Raw genomic sequence first — 18552 nt, forward strand, 5'->3', positions numbered from 1 at the left:
TGAATACAGAAGATATAAATGAAATGTAATATGTAGCTACTGCCCTGTAAAATAGTTGAGGAACCAAGTGCTAAAACTTAAATACAATAATTGGGAAGCAATTTAAAACTAAAATTTGGTGCACCTGGCTGCACAGGCACCCGGGGAGACAGGCAGGCTTCAGGTGCCCACTCCAGGGGGCTGCAAGGCTAGGGAGCATGGGCCCTTTGGGGCCCAGCGCACCAGGCTGCCCAGGCACCTGGAAAGGCAGGCAGCAGGCGCCCGGGAAGCAGCGTGCAGACATACGCTGGCTCTCAGGCTGGCCGCCACCATGCAGTCAAGAAACGCCATGCCACAGAGAAGCACTGACACAACAGACCTGCCGGAGACGTGCATGAACCATCCCGACATGGAGAAACCTCTGGGAAAACATGCCACACAGGGGTCACTCTTGGCCCTGCCCTTGAGAGTCAGAAAGGTCCAGAGTCAGCAGGGAAGCAGCTGATGAACAAGGACTCGGAGAACACAAGAGTACCGATGCCCGACAACTCAGTGGTTGAGCTGATTGGGGACACGGGAGCCATTCAGGAGCTGGAAACCAGGAGGACCTTGTGCAGTATCTGGGGAGACCCCCTGGAGGCCATTCTTCCCCTACCTGTACAGGCTGCGGTGGAGGAGCGAGTGGAGCTCCGGAGAGGTCTACACTGAGACTTCATGGATTACATGGGTGCACCAATATTCAGATTTTGAAGAACTGTCTTCATGGAGAAGGTACGTGTCTAGGTTACCTGCCTGGGACACTTTGCACCTGATGGTGCTGAGACTAACTAGCGGGCCGAGGACTTTATCCACATGTTCTGCTGCCTGTGTTGACAGTTGGGGAGAGGACACTAAGTGGTTGCAGGATCCCAGTGCACTGGGAGGCTGGAGAGAACACCCCACTGCTTTCTTAGACAAGAGGCATTGATAAAGCATACTTCTCTGGATCTCAGTTCAGTAGAGGGACAAACTATTCTTAAAGATAAGTTTATTGCTCAGTCAGCCCCAGATAGTAGAAAAAAGCTACAAAAAATGGCTTTTGCCCCAGATAGTTCACTTGAGAGGTTAGTAAGAATTGCCTCCTCAGTATTTTATAGCCATGAGGAGGAGGCGGCCAAGAAGAGAAAACAAAGAGACCAAGAAAAAACAACTGCCTTTGTTGCAGCACTAAGAGAAACAGACCCTAAGTCTGATTCTTGGGGCCCCAAGAAGAACTCGTCAACTGCATTCATCTACTGCGGCTGTCAAAAGCCGGGCCACCTCAAGGTGGCTGCCCTAAGAAGCCCCCTGGGCCATGCCCTGACTGTAAAGGTGACCACTAGGGGTCGGTCTGCCATCTGAAGCAAAGGCCCCAGAGCTCAGACCCCTCCTACCAGCTGGTCCAACAGGAATGAAGGGGCCCAGGGCATACTCTGCCTTCTCCCTCTGGCCAGACTGTTATCTTCGAGGAGGAGCCCTGCATAATCATGACTATAGAGGAAAAAGTATACAGCCTATTGCTGGACACTGGTGCTAGTCTCTTGGTCCTTTTCAATCCTGGCCTTCCAGCCATCACACCTCAGTGAAAGGAGTCACTGATGAGGAGGTAATTCACTATTTTTCACAACCCTTATGCTGTAACTACTTGTTAGATCTTTCTTGCATATCTCTGTTTTCCTGAGAAATCACTTTGAAGATACCAACATGTATTACAGCAGCCATTGATAATTTCCTACCAATCTGTCCATAACTCTGAATGTTTCTGTTGTTCCTATGCTATTTCGTAAATGGATCTATGTTTATTACTATGTGTTTTCAACAATAACCATTGAGAATAGTCAATGATTATTTAATTGACCACTCATGTATAGCTCTATTTGTTTTCCCTAGAAACCACTTTGAAGAAACCAAAGTATAGTACAACAACCATTGATAAATTCCTACCATTTTTGTCTGTAACTCGTATTATTTGTCCTTTTGTTTTCCTGAGAAACTATCTTGAAGATACCAATAGGTAAAATAATAACCATTGATATTGTCCTACCACTTTGTCTGTAATTTGGTAAATCCCCCTATTACTATGTTATCCTTCTTTTAGTCTTTTAAAATAAATAAATAAATAAATAAAACTAAACTTTGAAACTGCTTGTAAAAGAGGAAAAAATCACTGCAGGCTAAAATAGATCACTGTCTTCCAAAGAGGCTCCCTGGGAGAGACAGAATGTAAAAGATGAGGGGAGGTGATGGGGCAGAAACAAAAAGGGAAACGTTCACCGAGCCTCTTCTCAGTGCCAGACTCCTTGATAACACCTTTAAATACATAATCCCATTAATCCTGCAAGTAGACTTTTATGTCTCTGTTTATACATGAGGATATTAAAAATCAGAGAGGCTAAGTAGCTGGCTCAAGTTTATTCAACTAGTGAGTTGCTAATAAGTCCTGATGACTGGCTCTGAAATTCAGTGTGTTTTGGATTTAAATCCCAGCCCTCCACTGACGAACTGTTTCTCATTTCTTTGTGCTTTGGTGATTTTCATCTGTACACAGGGAAACTAATAATAGCTACCTTACAGTTTTATGTGAGGTATAAATACTTCATGAGACAAAGACCTTAGCATGGTTGTGACATATTGTTACCTCTCAAGTCTGACTGAGACTCACTGCTACATCTTGTCTGACTCCAAAGTCTCCGCCCTGTGTATTGTGTCACCTTGCAGAGAGAACAGGTAGAAAGTCCCAGACAGAATAAGAACAAGCATACGGTCTTCCCAAGAGAGGTGAAGTCCCCTTCGTGCCTGCAGTGGGGTTGGGTTGGTGAAGTCATGAAAAACTGCTTGGGTAAACCAGATGGCTGCTAATTATATACAGCTTGAAGGGAGAACTTCAGACCAGGTGTCCCAGGGACCAGGCTGCCAGCGAGTTCATGGCCAGGCCTGGCATGATGAAAGTGTTGCTCTAGGCAGTCTAGGAACGAAGGTGGGGTCCTGGGGTCCCCCTGGGAAGCTGCCAAGTCTAGTGTGAGGTAATGTGGTTTTGCACTGGGGGGAGGACCAGAAAGGCCAAGGCAGGGACACTGTGCGAAGGTTCTGGAGCTGGTCACGCCACCACACACAGCACGCCCTATGCCGCCCTCCCTGCCGGGGGGCCCTGCCTGCCAGCAGTGTTTCTCTGCTGCAGGCCTTGAGCACAGTGAAGCTCATTTCTACCAGAGACTAGCTCAAAGTGACTCTGTCTTGATCAAAAGACAGTCAATGATGTTTTACTCTGCATAAATTGCAAAAGACACTGAGTGAGAAAAATGTATCGTGGCATGGAGTGCCTGTAGGTGTGAGGCATCAGCTCAGCAAGCCTCATGCACGGTTTTCATGTACACATGTAATTTCCTAAAGATCTACTAAGTCAACTGCACTCCTCAAAGGATCTGACTTCTCATTGTATATCCCCTCCGCACCTTGCTTCATATCTTTACTTAATGACATATTTCCAGTTTGAGTGCAGTAATACCCAATGCTGCTGCTTATCAATGTAGATTAGCACTTACTCCTGCTAGGCGATAGAGTTATCGCTGAAGAGTAACATCTGCGCATAAAAAAGCATGGCACCTGTTCACTCAATGATTCCTGCGCAAATGCTTTGTGTATAAAACTAAACATTATATCCATATACCTTGCTAACATATCAAAAGAGCTTGAGTCTAAAAACTGTTAATTATTATCATATCTTTGGCCAATAGCTGGAATGAAGACATACAAGAGTTATAATCATCATAGTAATAGTGCTTTCATCAGTTAGGAAAGTGTAGGCAATGATTAAGCCTATGGACTTGGAGGCAGATAGTTGCAAGGTGCAGGCCTCAGCCGGCTCCGCACTGGCTGTGTTTACTTAGTATATTCTGACCCTCCATTTCCTCACTGGGTTGCCAAGAGTGCTAGATGCTGTGGGATTTGTGAAACATCTAGAACAGTATTTGGCACTTGAAAAATGATTGATCAATGTTAGTATGTAATCATTGCGTTACATAATGGTTTACCGAAAAAAATGACAAATTTATTTTCTTTGAACCTGTTAGTCCCAGAGAGGAGATGGGAAATATGTGTTTTTCACACCTGATACTAACAACTGAAGTAACTTTAATTAGTGGCAAGTCCAGTCCTCAAAAGACATCCAGTCCGGGTACTCTTTCCTGTGTATGTGGCACTTGCCGAAAGCCAGGCTGGCAGGGAGCTGTGGCTTTGCCGAGCTTAGGAGAAGGCTCTGGTGATGCTGAGTCCATGCTGTTCATGAGCAGTGACCCCGCAGGGTGAAGCCGTACTGTCTGCCATTCGGACGCCCAGCCTGGAGGGTAGACTGAGGCAGTGAGTGCAAAATAGTGAGCTGCAGGTACTTAACTGTATCCAGCTCAACTGCCTGTACACTCAGGTTGTAGCTTCCTTCCTACCTTTTGATGTTAAAGTGGTATCATGAAATGATGAAGGAACGCGGTAGCTGTCTTCATTAGCATCTCTTACCCCATAGAACAGAACTTCGGCAAAACCACACTGGGTCACAAATTTTGTTGTAGGCAATTTTTATAGTACAAAATTTGAGAGTCACTGTTCTAGAGTGATTGCATGGTTTTACATATTAATAATTTGAAAATGTAGCATTATCGACTATATTTTCATTTAGTTGTAGTCTTAACCCACACACACACCTCTTTTTCTTGTCTAGATCACTGGTTCTTAGCTTTCTTTGGCAGAAATCACAGACCTTTCTGGGAGACTGAGGAAAACTATAGATTCTCCTCCTTACTTCCACTCTCCGAAATATACACACAAATCATTATGGGTCCAAACTGCTGGGTGGCACATCTGGTGGGACTGAGGCTTCCCAGAGACTTGTGGGTGGCGCTCGGTGCTGTCCACAGAGCCCGCCGTGAGACTTCCACTCGGCCTCACTCAGTTAGGTTTTAGGGTTTCTCCTGGTGAGATTGGCTTCATAAGAGAACAGGTGAAAGGCTCAGTGTGAGGACCCAAATTTTAAGTTTTTCCAATTTGTCAGTGCTGGGGATTGAACTCTGGGCCTCGTGCTTACTGAGCATGTGCTCCATCACTAAGCTGCACACCCAACCCTGGGAGCTAGCGTTTATTTGGAGATCCTCAGACTGTGTTTCCTCACACAGAACTCTGGCACATGATAGAAAGTTACAAAAATCTCATTAGGATATAATGTGCTAGCAAGGAAATGGGGGAGTAAGGACTCTTGCTTCGTGTTAGAATATGAACTTGTATAATATGTTTGAAGGACAGTCTGGAACCGTCAACATTTAAAATACATGTATTTGTTAAGGTATGACTCCCAGGATCTTTGTTGGAGCTTTTCATATCCAAACAAAATACAGTGGTACCTGGTTCACGAAGGTTTTTGTTTGCAAACTACATCAGACATGACTGCAGCCATCTCTCCCCTACAAACACAAAGGTGGTCATCTTCTCCAGAACCATAGAACAAATTAAATTCATCAACCGAGGCACTGCTGTACTGGAAACAACATGAACTATCCATCAGTATGGAACTGATTAGGGCCAGGCATGGTGACCAGAAAAAGTATCCACTGTAATAAATAAATGCAACAGAAAAAAACTGTGGAAGAATGGAGGTTTTTTTTTTTCTGGACCGATATACTTTATAAACACAGGGTACTATTCATTTTGTAAGTACCCCACCTCACCACGGATGGTGTGCATTGTTTTATATTGATTGTCCCATAGATACAAGCTATCGAGGCTGGGCATGGTGGAACACGCCTGTAGTCCCAGCACTCAGGAGGCTGTGGCAGGAGGATCATTGTGAGTTCGAGACCAGCCTGGGCTACAAAGTGAGCTCAAAACCAGTCTGAACTGCATAAGGAGACCCTGTCTCAAAAAGACCAAAAAAAAAAAAAAAAAAAAAGGGACCAATTAAATCAGGTATGGTATATTTAAACAGGAATATTACGCAACCACGAAAAGGTGCTCTACATTGATGATTTGGAATAATCTCTATGATATGTTGTTAGTGAAATGGCAAGATACATTTTAAGAGAAAGAAATTCACACATGTGGGTTTGGGTATTTCTGGAGGGTATACCAGCAGATGGTACTATTGCCTGCCTCTGGGTGAGAGCTGGGAGTCAAGGGTCTACAGGTCTGCACTGAGAGATACTCACTGTTTCTATATATTGTAGTGCCTAAAACATTTGCAGTCAGGTTCTTATATTACTTACTCAGCTTTTTCAAAACCTAGTTTTTAGAAAGAGTTAATTATTAAGTTACTATGCAATATGAGAAAAAAAGGTTAGAGGATATTTATATTAAATTCCCTAACTGAAAGTGGACAGCACAAATGGACAGACCCATCCCTTATTTCCCCTAGTTTCTCTCATGTGAGAACAAAGGGGCACCTGGCAGAATTAAAAAAGACTGAATCAGAGGAAATGGTTTTTTACCCAGCGTGCAGCTACTCTAAGGAATTTACCACTGGAGGCAGCCAAAGAGTCCAATATTGTGGCTGGATCATTTTGGAGGGGAAGAAGTCTGGTCACTAGGACCAGTCACAACATTTGTAGTTATCCGAGCACAGATAAGGGTAATCACATCTGATGGTGCAGGATGTGAGCTGATCATTGGCGAGGAAGGCATTTCCCCAGCCTCCTCGCTTTTGGCTTCTCCCAGAGCCTCAGAATAACATTACTCGCGGAGCCAGGCCTGCTTTGAAGGGTTGACAGCATTTCCTCTGAGTCACTAGGTATCACCACGGCCAAGGCAAGGGTTCCAGACCGGCGGCAAAGCTCGTGGCCCCTTGGGTCCTGAGCTCGGCGCTGGGCAGGGCTGCCTTACGGGAAGGGAAGAGCGTGTTCGAGGCGAGGTGACGGCTTTCAGTCCTTCTCCTGCTGAACTGGCAGCCTGGGGAACGGCAGACCCCAGCTCACTGAGGACTGCACGGATGCTTGGGGGCCAACTACTCCCCTTTCTCTTTCTCTTTCCTTCTGCGATCCCAGCTAGTAACAAAGCCTCCACCAGGGTAGGCAGGAGGCTGAAAAGCAGGCAGCGCTCACCAGCCTCATTCAGCCCAGTGACAGCTGGATGTCAGTTGAGGTCTCGTTTATCCCAATGACCCCAGAAATGCTTGTACTGGCCCCAGAAATGCTGCACCCGTGGACTTGTGTCTTATATTTGGCGATCAAGAGTAGGATGCATCGCACTGACTTAGATTCGCACAAGTCAGTGGAGCATAGACCCGCAGACCATGTATGTCATCATGGGCAAGATGAATTGAACCGAGTAAAACCCACTGCAGAACAGGTCATGACTACATGACCTAGGGCCTACATGACTAGGTCCAGGCAAAGCCTTAGAGTGCCGGAGCACAGGCATAGCAGGGCTGCTTCTATGAAGGGGGCTCTCCCACCTGACGAGAGCCGGGCGGGCAGATGGGGTATGGCTCCAGGAGTGTACAACGGTGTGAGATGCTGGTGTCCACATGTCCACAGTCCTCAGTCTGCAGCTGGACGACACTGAGACCCCACAGGCAGCGTTCTGGGCTCATCCAGTGGCCACACGCCAGGGCCCAGCATGTTCCATGTCCCTTGGACAAGACTCGAAACAGTTGGTCACCCAGACACCCAAACTGCCAGGAGAAATTTTGTGTCCATCATTTTTGTTTGGCTTAATTACATGTTAGAAAGTCCCAGCTGCATCTTTTAGGACTGTCTCGTTCCACTGGATTATAATTTTTCATAATTCTCTGCTTTGCTGTCCAGACGCATTGGCACTGTGTTCAAACCCAGCTTTCCTCCTCCTGAGGAGCTGTGTCCCACTCGCTTCCCGTGCTGCCCCGTGGGACTTTCTGCAGTGATGGATGTTCTGTCCCCGTGCCGGGCAGTGTGACAGGCACCAACCACACGTGACAGCTGAGCGCTCAGAATGCAGCTAGTGTGACTGCAGAACCAAATGTCTGATTAGCTTTTAATTAACTTGCCAACAGCAGTATATCTGAACTGTAGTGTTCCTTATGTCACTGTTTGGACATTAGCATTCGGCAAACATTCACATGACAACCACTCCATAGAGCATCGGCTCTCTGTACTGTCATAAAATTCTTTAAAAGCACTCTGGGAGGCTAAAGGCAGGAGGATCTCAAGTTTGAGCATAGACTGGGAACTTAGTGACTTACAGGACCCTGTCTCAAAATAAAAATAGTAATAATCATAACAATGGCTAGGGGTGTATCTCAGGGCAGAGTCCCTGGGTTCAGGCCCCAGTTCCACACAAGAAAACATCAAACAACCCTAACATCTCATGTTGCTGTCTTCAAACAGTGTTAGGAGAACTGACACAAGCTTGTTGCTGTGCAAGGCTCCGGTTGTTGCCCAGGTCCTGTCGTGGGCGCACATGCGTGCCTGATATCTCAAGGGAACCTCAGCCGGCAACACTAGTGAGTCTTTTTCTTTCTCCAAACGGTATATAACCTGTAACTTTTATATCATCATAAAAGTTTTTAAATCTGATTTTCACCCTGCCAAGAGCAACACGGGGTGCTAGGAAATTCCATCAGGAAGCCAAGTAGCTTCTTGGCCACAGCAACTGTGTCTTTTATCTATTTCCTTAGTTCTTAGCATCAGTTTTAATAAGCACTTCTCGGATGAGTGAGTTAGTGTGAGAATTATAGAATTAATGTGGCCCAGAAGTGATGGTAATAACCTGAGAGAAGCCTCCTGAACAGGCCCAGCACCCTAGCAGGTAAGTTTATGAGCAGATAGGTTTGGAAACACATGATACAAGTACTGATGTCTTGGTTTTTGTTGTTGTTTGTTTTTGTCTTTTGGAGACAGGGTTTTACTATGCAGTTCAGGCAGGCCTTGAGCTCACTTTGTAGCCCAGGCTGGCCTCAAACTCATAGTGATCCTCCTGCCTCAGCCTCCTGAGTGCTGGGATTACAGGCATGTGCCACCACACCCAGCCTTGATGCCTTGTATTTATGGAACAGCTAATATAAAACAATGCATACTCATCCATGGCAGGCTGGGTACTTACAAAATGAACAGTTATAAAGTTTGTGGGTTTATGTTTATAAAGTATATGGGTCCAGAAAAAAAAAACCTCAAGGGCTGGGGGTATAGCTCAGTGGCACAAGCGCCTGGCTAGCAAGCACAAGGTCTTGAGTTCAATTCCCAGTACCAAAACAAAAAAGAAACTCAATTTTTCCACAGTTTTTTTCTGTTGCATTTATTTATTACAGTGGACATCTTTTCCTGGCCTTTCCTTTTCATCTTGTCCTGCGTCTTACCACTCCACTGGCAGACATATCGTAGTCAGCAGCTCCCTTCCACTATCCCTGCCTGCTTCACTGTAATTATGTTCAAAGGCATTAAATCACAACCACAGCCCCAGCTTCTGCTTTAAAGATGCCTGTGACAGCACTTCACCCTTTCCTGGTTCCTGTGTGCTTTCTTCATTGTTCTCACAGTGCTCCATCAGTTCCGTACCTGATGGCCCCATTCCTCCCTGAGCCCCTCTTACAGTTGTACCTAATTATTTCCCATGCCTTGTCATCTCAAGTGCTCCAGAGCACCAAAAACACACCGGAACCCAGCTCATATATAAAAGATTGCATCAGGAGCCAAACCAACGCGTCATGGAAGAAAGAACTCAAAGCTTGGAAAGGCGATATCTGATTGCAAACCAGACAACTGTGTGATCCTGAGCAAGTTACTCAGCCTCCCGGGAGCTCAGTTACTGCCCCAGTGAAGAGAAGAAGAGGAGTTCAAATGATCCCTCCATTTTCTAAAAATCTGTAGAATTAAGAAATAGTATCAATTTCCTACCTGTCAAAATCCATGGTAACAGTATGCTCTCTGACTGTCAAATAATGCTACAAATATATTCTGTCACAAAACATAATGATACACTTACTTTATATAAAATGTATTACACACATGGCTATCCTCTCGGCATTCTCACATGAATAGATAAGCATTTCATACGGGAGTGTAATAAAACGTTTAAAGTGGGGATTTGCTTCTGTTAGTGTCAGGGCCAATTCAGACCAACCCTCCTCCAAGAACATCTTTTTACAGTCTTTTTAATTGAATACATGGGTGTGCCAGTGGGTTAGTGAATGCAGTAGTTATAGTGCTGAGGCCTGGCACTGTAGAGATGGAGTGTTGCAGAGAGGTGAGCAGCGAGGCCCACTTTTTCCTTTGGGACCTTTGCTTGTTCCAGAGAGGTAGCTGAAAAGATGATAGGCTGAGCAGGGTTTTTGACAAGTATAGGAGATTGGGGAACACACAATTAAGTTTGGGGTCACTAGCAAGCTGGTAAAGCTCTAAAACTTTGGCTCAGAACTCTGGAATCCTGCCTGGCACGAGTTTGGACAGAGAGAGACTAATCTTCAACAACACTGCAGTTCAACTGTATGGATTAAGATGATGGAGATGCTAATGTCCCTGGATGCCTATTGAAGGGATGTGTCATCCTTCTAGGCCTTAATTTCTCTCTACGAGTTTTCATACACAATGTCCAGGACTCAGGCAAATATAATCATGCTCCAAGACAATGCATCAAGGCAATGTGACTGAAATAAAAATGGACTCATGGGGACGACATTCTTACACAGACTTTAACAATGATTAATGTATTTAAAGAAATAAAAGGTAAGATTGGAAATTCAAGCAGAGAACTGGAAGACCTATAAAAACGTGAAATAGAAATTCTGTAGCTAAAAAGTACAATAAAAATTAAGAATGGGTAAGATTTAGTAGATGAGATACAGCTGAAAAGAGAACCTGTGAGAAGTGAAAGAAAAAGAAAAACAAGAAAATATCCAGACTGACAGAAAAGTTTAGAAAATACTGAAAGAGGAAAGAATAGGATATGATGAAAAATATAATGTGTTTGGAGTTCTGAAAAGAAAGAATGAGATTAAATGAGATAAAATGTGAGAATTTTTCAAAATTGATGAAAGACCCCAGTAAGAATGTCTATCAATAAGAAATCAACCAGTAACAAATGCTGGCGAGGCTGTGGAGAAACAGGAACCCTTCTCCACTGCTGGTGGGAATGCAGACTGGTGAAGCCACTGTGGAAATCAGTTCGGAGATTCCTCAGCAAACTAGGTCTAGAGGTCCCATTCAACCCAGCTATTCCCCTTCTGGGTATTTTCCCAGAAGATCTGAAAACATCATATCACAGCAATATATGTGCACCCATGCTTATAGCAGTGCAATTTGTAATTGCTAAATTGTGGAAGCAAGCCAAATGCCCATCCACTGAGAAATGGATAAAAAAATTGTGGCATTTTTATATAATGGAATATTACTCAGCTATAAAGAAAGATAAACTTGAGGCTTTTATAGGTAAATGGTCACAACTAGAGATCATATTCATAGGTGAAATAAATCAAACCTGCATGTGTAAGCAACAAATTGTCTCACTAGTGTAAGAACCTGAAAGAGTGAATAAAAATTAGGAGGAATGATAGACACTGTGAAACAAAAGGAAAATGCTCAAAAGTAAAGAGCAACTGGGATGAGGGAAAAGAGAAAAGAAAGAAGGGGAAATTTTATATGTATGTATACACAGGATAGCTACCATAGTTGTACTACTGACTTCTATTATTTTATTGAAAGGAGCAGTTAATGATTAATTATTTGATCAGTCTTGCATGTCTATATTTGTTTTCCTGAGTACCACTTTGAAGATATCAATATGTAATACAACAATTGTTAGTCTCTTGTCACCTTGTCTGTAATTCAGTATTGCTTGTATTGTTCTTGTGCTATTTTATAAATGTATGTATGTTTGTTAATATGTTTTCATTCTTTTATTTTTAAAATAAAAATTGACAAAAGACAGTTATAGATTTGAGTCATTATAAACTTCAAATAGGATAAATATAAAGAAACAATTATAGTAAAATTCTGCTGAAAGACAAAGACAAAAAGAAAAATCTCTAAAGCAACCAAAGGGGGAGGAGAGCAGTAAAAAAGTCTGACAGGCCACTTCTCATAGAAATAATAAAAGATAAAAAAGTAAAATCTTCAAAGTTTAGAATTCTGTGCCAAGAAAACAACCTGTAAAAATGACAAGAAACTGAACAAGTGAGAGGATTCTAACAAGCAGAACTCAAATAAGGGGAAATACTAAAGACTATCCTTTAGGCAAAGGAAAACAATTTCAGTTACATATGCAGAGATGGAGGAGAAAATGAAGATCAGAGAAATGGGGTAAATGAATGATTAAATCCAAGTGAATGTTGTTCTTTATAAAATGATATCAACATCCTATTCTGGTACTTAAGAACATGGGAAGATTTTTAAAACCTCAACTATGTCAAGGAGGGGTATAGATGGTGTTAAAATGTTCTAGAGTTCCTTATATTTAGAAGCAGAACTATTAATGGTACTCACTTTTGATAATTTAGCAGCAAACCATGTAATCTCTACTGCTAAAAAATAGTAAAAGATTGACAATTATAAGTTCATGGGAAAAAATATTTTAAAATAGTCACTTCAGAAAAGAATAGAAGAACTTAGAACAGGCAGGACAAGCACCTATTACCTGGTAGCAACACTTCCTTTGGGGAGGTGGAGGGATACAGCGATTGGGAGGGGCTCTTGGTGCAGCTTCCGGGGCCCTGGTCTTTCTCAGTTCTTCATCTTAACAGTTACGTGTATTGTTTCCAGAGAACTCACTGAGTAGTAGACTTTTTTCAAAAAGATAGCAAAAAACTATGATTATGTGTATTCAAAGTAGTATTTAACATTTCCTAACCCCACTAAATGCTATAATTGCAAAGGTGAGTCAGAGAGAGTGTCTAGCTTTCAGGAATTCAGTGTCTCGGAATTCAGAGACAGTGACTTGATGGACACACAGCATCATACTAAGTGCCTTCAAGGACCGACATGCCGAATGAGAGCAGGACCCCTCCTCACAGAAGCAGGACTGATTTCACTTGTGGAGCTGACATGTGAATTGGGTCTTCAAGTATGAGTGACCTTTCAACCAGTGAAGAGGGAGAAGGAAGCTCTAAGTAGAAAGTGCACGAATTTGAAGTGACTTCAAAGATGCGGGCATGTGTGCTTAGCCACTGCAGAGACCAGAGAAGGTTTAGTACCCAACACTCTGCTTCAGTGCTGCAGACAGCTGAAAGGACTGCTAGAATGGTCTGCCTCCTGGTGATGTGAGTGAAACTAGAACTGAGGGATTTGCTGGTTGATCCAATACTACACGCCTGAGGCTTTGGGCTGAATACCCCTGCCCCCAGCTTCCTGTGGTAAACAAACCCCTAAGATGATTTATCAGGAGGTGGGACCTTTGAGGGATGAACAGGACATCATGAATGGAATCAGCACCTTTATGAAAGACACCGTGAGCGCCCCTTGCTCCTCCTACCCTGTGAGGACACAGCAGGAAGGCGCCATCTGTGAGCCAGAAAGCAGCCCTCACCGGACACCAAATCTGCCAGCACCTTCATCTGGGACTCCCACCCTCCAGAACTGTGAGAAATAATTTTTGTGGCTTATAAGCCATCAAGATTTTGTGCTTTCTTACAGTAACCAGCACAGACTAAGACACCTGGAACTTAGCTTCTTTGGACTGGATATATTTGTATATTGGTGGCATCCAAACACACTGGATACAAGTACTTACATTTAAACACTGCACATATTTTTGGGGGAAAGTAGGTGTCCCTCTTCCCCATTTGCATTAGTCTGTCCAGCTGAGCATCTCCCAGAAGCGTAGCAGGAAGCAGGTCTCCTGCATGGATCGATGGCTTCTGTCTTCTCATGTGCCGAAGTAGTATTGCCGTCCTCATTTGAAAGCCAGGGCATCCCTGGGGCGATCCTCCCAAGTCCCTAACCTGACATTTGGAGATGCCCAGCTCCTGTCTGTGGGAGCTGTGTGGTCACTGTAGCACAGGGCCATGTGGTTATCCTGCAGTATCTGTCTCTGACTAGACCAAGGTCTCTGGGGACGTCATTGTGTTCCTATTGTCCCATTGCTGAGCACAGTGGCTGGTGCACACGGCACTAACAAGTTTTTGTGGAAACCAAATTACGTGAAGGCCCAGTTGTGTACCTGTGGTATTGCTGAACTCATCTGAGCTCCACTAAGGCATGGACTGACAAAGGGGCCATTTATCAGCTACATGAAGACACTTTTGAGCGTGAAGAGGGTGCTACAAATCCAGACACCAGAACAAAACCAGAATTTTCTGAAGGGAACTGAGGGACAGTCACCCCCTACGACTCTGTCACCACAGGATTATAAGAGGCCCCTGAGTCACCCGAGGAAGTCCCATTGCTCCTGTGATCCCAGTCTCAGGGTGTCAGGTGCACACAGCATTGCTCTCGTGCACTCTGACTGGCTCTAGATCTCTGGGAGGAAGCAAGCCCTGGGACTGCAGCCCGCTTCTCCCGTACCCCACATGTCCCCAAGAATCCCAGGGGCAGCTCGCCATCTTTTCCAGAGCTGAGTCCTCATCTCACGGGGCCCTCTCAGTCATGGAAGACTAGCATTCGGCTGGCCGGTGTGGACCACACCGTGACCCAGGCGGGTGCTGAGAGTGGGGCTGTCGGCGGCGGTTTCTGCCACCTGTGCTGGAGCTCGTGTGTGGTGCAGCGTGCTGCCACTCCGCCTGGGCTTGTGCCTCAGACCAGCTGCCCCGAGCCCAGGTCGTGTCCTGCTCTCTGTCCTTGGTAGGAGCAAGCTCGCATGGTCTTCTTGCCGGAAGCACTTCTGAGGTCACAGTCTGGGGGGCTTCCCTGGTGGCCCAGAGAGACAAGAAACCTCCCCGTCATGGGGGTTTCCTAGAATATATATGGAGTCTGACAAAGGGGAGATGAACGACAAAGATAGAAATTTGCCTTGAAGGAAAACCGTACCTCCGGCACCAAGAAATACTTTCCGTGCTATGTCAGTCAAATGTAAACACCATAGCCGATTCCCACTTGATAAATTGCTAACTTCCCCATTTCTTTGATAGGAAGGCTGGGCGGTGAGATAAAGCCGGCTGAGCTATGAAGGACAAACATCTCGGCATCCAATAAACTTCAAAATGTTTCTTTTTTTGTTTTCAAGACTGGTTGCTATTTCCTCTGTGCCTCTTGTTTGCTAACGTGTCGGCCCCTCCGGGGTCCGGTGCCCCGTTTCCACACTGCAGAGAGGGACCTGCGCCCCTGCCAAGCCGAGCCGGGCGGGAGATAACAGCCAGCGACAACAATGGTCTTCCTCAGTCCCTCGGCCAAGAAAACTTTTGGCCTGGCGGACTGCGAATGACTTATCGTCAGTGCCCTGGAAGGCTGTGCAGTTCTGGGAGCAGAGCGGCGGCTTGCCAGACAGAGATAACAGGCAGGGTGCCACCAAGCGCCAGACGCCCTCCGGAAGTCAGGGCCCCACCTGGCAGACACAGCAAAGGAAAACGGGCCGAAGAGCCAATTAGCGCGCAGTTTCCTGGTCATCCAGTCCACGCTGTCGACACAATCCAACACCCTTCAGCCAGCCGAAAGGAGTTCGTTTATTTCTGGATCATGCAGAGAATACTTAACTTTTTTTTCTCCTGTGCTTTTAATTTTTTTGTTGGATAAAAGCAACTCATCCTGAGGAGAAAATATGTTCCTTCTGTTTCTCTTGGCAAAAGCACACGATCGTGTGACAAGGTGAAGCTTTGGTGGCCGTATAACTCTTTCTCTCAATGGGTGACACATCCTTGATTCTCAGAGGGTAAGTCTGATAGTTCAGGCAGCTGGAAAAAGCCTCCTGATTGGATTTGCTCTTGGGGGGCCGTGGAATGAGTGTCTTGAGCTAGGATTACCTGTTCAAGCTGTGGACCTCACCTTCCGGTGGAGAGGGGATACTTCGGAGTGGATCTGAGGTGTCCTCAAAGGCCTGCTGCCCAGCATGGTGTCACAGGGAGGTGGTGGAGCCTTAAGATGTGGGACCTAGTGGAAGATGTCAGGTCACTGTCTTTGCAGAGATCTGTGGGACCCTCCTTCTTCTTCTTGCACTTCTGCTTCCCAGCCATGAAGTGAAAGTTCTGCTCGACCCTGTGCTCCCACCATTGCCCTGGAAGCCTAAAGGCAGTGGGTCTGCCTGACCATGGACTGAAACCTCCACACTATGAGCCAACATGGACCTTTCTGTCTGTAGGAAGATTACCTTGGGTATCCCTTACAGTAACTGAACACTGACGGGTAACATACACTGCTTTGCAGGCTTCTTCAGTGGGAGTTCTTATATACGCAAGATGACGTCATCTTTGATGATTCTGCTGTAAACTTGATAAAAATGCCTTTCATGGTCTCGTAGGGCTTTCTAGGATAATAACAAAAACAGGGATAAAGGAACACTCCCAACCATACTCCAAACCACCCAACAGTGCTATGCGCATCAGTGGTGTTAGCCATTACTGGAGAATGGGAGAGTAAGGAAATGGAGCTCCCTTTCACCATTTTTCAAAGTGGCAAAGCTTGTTCTTCCACAATGACTCAAAACAAATGACCTAGCCAGCTGTGTTATTTGAATTTTGATACTTAACTGGCATTTGCACAATGACAGTTCAACATGAAAGTGTTCGTGTCAGTGCTAAGTAACTTAATTATGCTGGGTATAAACACAGGGTATTCTTTCCCCTCCCCGGACACCTATGCTCTCGCTTGCAGGCACGTACTATAAAATAGTACCATCTCCCACCATAGTAGCCATTTACCATGATATTGTGCCGGGTCATCTAGAAAAGGCAGAATATTCTTCCCTTCAGATTTCACAGCACTGTTTTTTCTTAATGTGTGGGTAGGTTAGGTTTGCTTTCAAATGTTGGTCACTTAAATCTCCTGAAGAGAAGGACTCAGGACAGTGTGTGTCTTGTCTCGATCAAAGCTGAGTGCACTAGCTTTTGTATGTAGGTTTTCAGCAAGTGTTTTGCCAAGTGAAGGCAAAGCATAGCTTGAGTGCTTTGGGCAGGTGAGGACTGCATGCCTGGGTTGTGGCATGTTTGCCATCGTCTCTTGGTCTAATCAAGGCTGTGACTGAATACCAGAACTCTTGAGCACTAGCGGTTTCCTAATTTTATGTATGCCCCAAAGAAACTTCAAGGATAGAAAGACATAAAGTTGACTACCTTGTATGCAGGGATTTCCATTCACAAACCCCTAAAAATATAATCATGAAATGAGGGGTCACTGCCTCCTTCAGGCCGGCCACCTGGAGGACAGGTGGGACATGGCGCAGTCATTTGGAGACCCTGGGGTTGTGGACAAGGGGACCCACCATCCACGTCCTGCTGTGCTGAGACCTGGGCAGCTCTCCTCCATAGCCTGCTGCCCCGACAGGGCTCTGCGTCTGTATCCCACTTCACCGCCAGCGTCTGCCCAAAAAGCTCTCTCTGGCTGTTTGGAACCCACGATCACATCATGTTTCCAAATCCATTAAGCCAGTACCACGTGACCATGGTGACAGCGTCTCATGCTCATTTTCTCCATGTAGCAAAATGGAACCCCTGGGAGGATGGAGCCTGTCCGCCCCACAGATCCTACAGTTCACAGGTGAAGCAGAAACAAAGCTGCTCTCTCGGAGTACACTGCACCAAGGTGTGGCGATGGATTCTTTTCCAAGATTCCCTTAATGTAGACAAATGGGTTCTAGAATCTTCACAGTGGTTATTATGAAACAGTATGGGCCCTTGCCCTACCTTGGCCACTTTACCTCCAATCTGGACTTTGTGTTATAAATACAGCTATGCTCTGAGACAGGCATCATTTTTGAAACAAAATTTAAGGTAAAAGTGATCATATTCAATGTACTTAAGGTGATTTGAAAGTTAAAAAGGAGAAAAGACAATCTTAAACTGGGCATGGTGTCCCATGCCTATAATCCCAGAACTTGGGAGGCTGAGGCAGAAGGGTTGCTGTGAGTTTGAGGCCAGCCTGGGCTACAAAGTGAGCTCAGGGCCAGCCTGAACTGCATAGTAAAACCCTGTATCAAAACAAAATAAAACCAAGAAAAAAAGAAAGAACAATCTTTTTTTTTTTTTTTTTTTTGGTTTTTCTCCGGTACCGGGAACCGAACTCACGACCTTGCGCTTGCCAAGCAGGCCCTTTTTGCCGCTGAGCTAAATCCCCAGCCCCGAACAATCTTAACTGACTACGATATCATTCTATTTTCTAATTTATTGTTTTATGCTACCCTTCCTGAAATGAGCCAATACTTTACCATAGCTATCTATAAGCTTAGCCCTCCATCCTTCCAGTTCCACAGATAAAAACCAACCTTAGAGTGAAAATACTGCATCTGTTTTAAAGATGAATGTACTTTTTTCCTTGTCCCTGTTCCCTAAGTAATCCAGTGAAACAACTATTTACATATCATTTACATTGTATTAGCTGTTACAAGTCATCTAGACCTTATTAAGGCATGCAGGAGGGTGCATGTGCATTTTATGAAGATACTATGCCATTTAATGGAAGGGACTTGAGCATCCATGGACTTTGGTACCTGTAGGCCTCTTGAAACAAATCCCCCTTGAATGCTGAGGGT

General features: G+C 45.0%; 1 long non-coding RNA gene across 2 annotated transcripts; it reads right to left on the bottom strand.

Annotated features, from left to right (window-relative positions):
* Nucleotides 1-15566: 15566 nt before the first annotated feature.
* Nucleotides 15567-17864, bottom strand: LOC102026843. 2 transcript variants are annotated; one of them, XR_001236723.1, is made up of 2 exons: nt 17287-17864; nt 15567-16332 (listed from the first exon to the last, which is right to left on the bottom strand). It is a non-coding gene; the product is annotated as an uncharacterized LOC102026843 (long non-coding RNA). The 2 variants fall into 2 exon arrangements; XR_001236724.1 differs by having other exon boundaries at nt 17138-17864.
* Nucleotides 17865-18552: the final 688 nt, after the last annotated feature.

Source organism: Chinchilla lanigera, unplaced genomic scaffold (assembly GCF_000276665.1).
Source record: "Chinchilla lanigera isolate Chin_1 unplaced genomic scaffold, ChiLan1.0 scaffold00064, whole genome shotgun sequence".
In the NCBI taxonomy this organism is placed as follows: domain Eukaryota; kingdom Metazoa; phylum Chordata; class Mammalia; order Rodentia; family Chinchillidae; genus Chinchilla; species Chinchilla lanigera.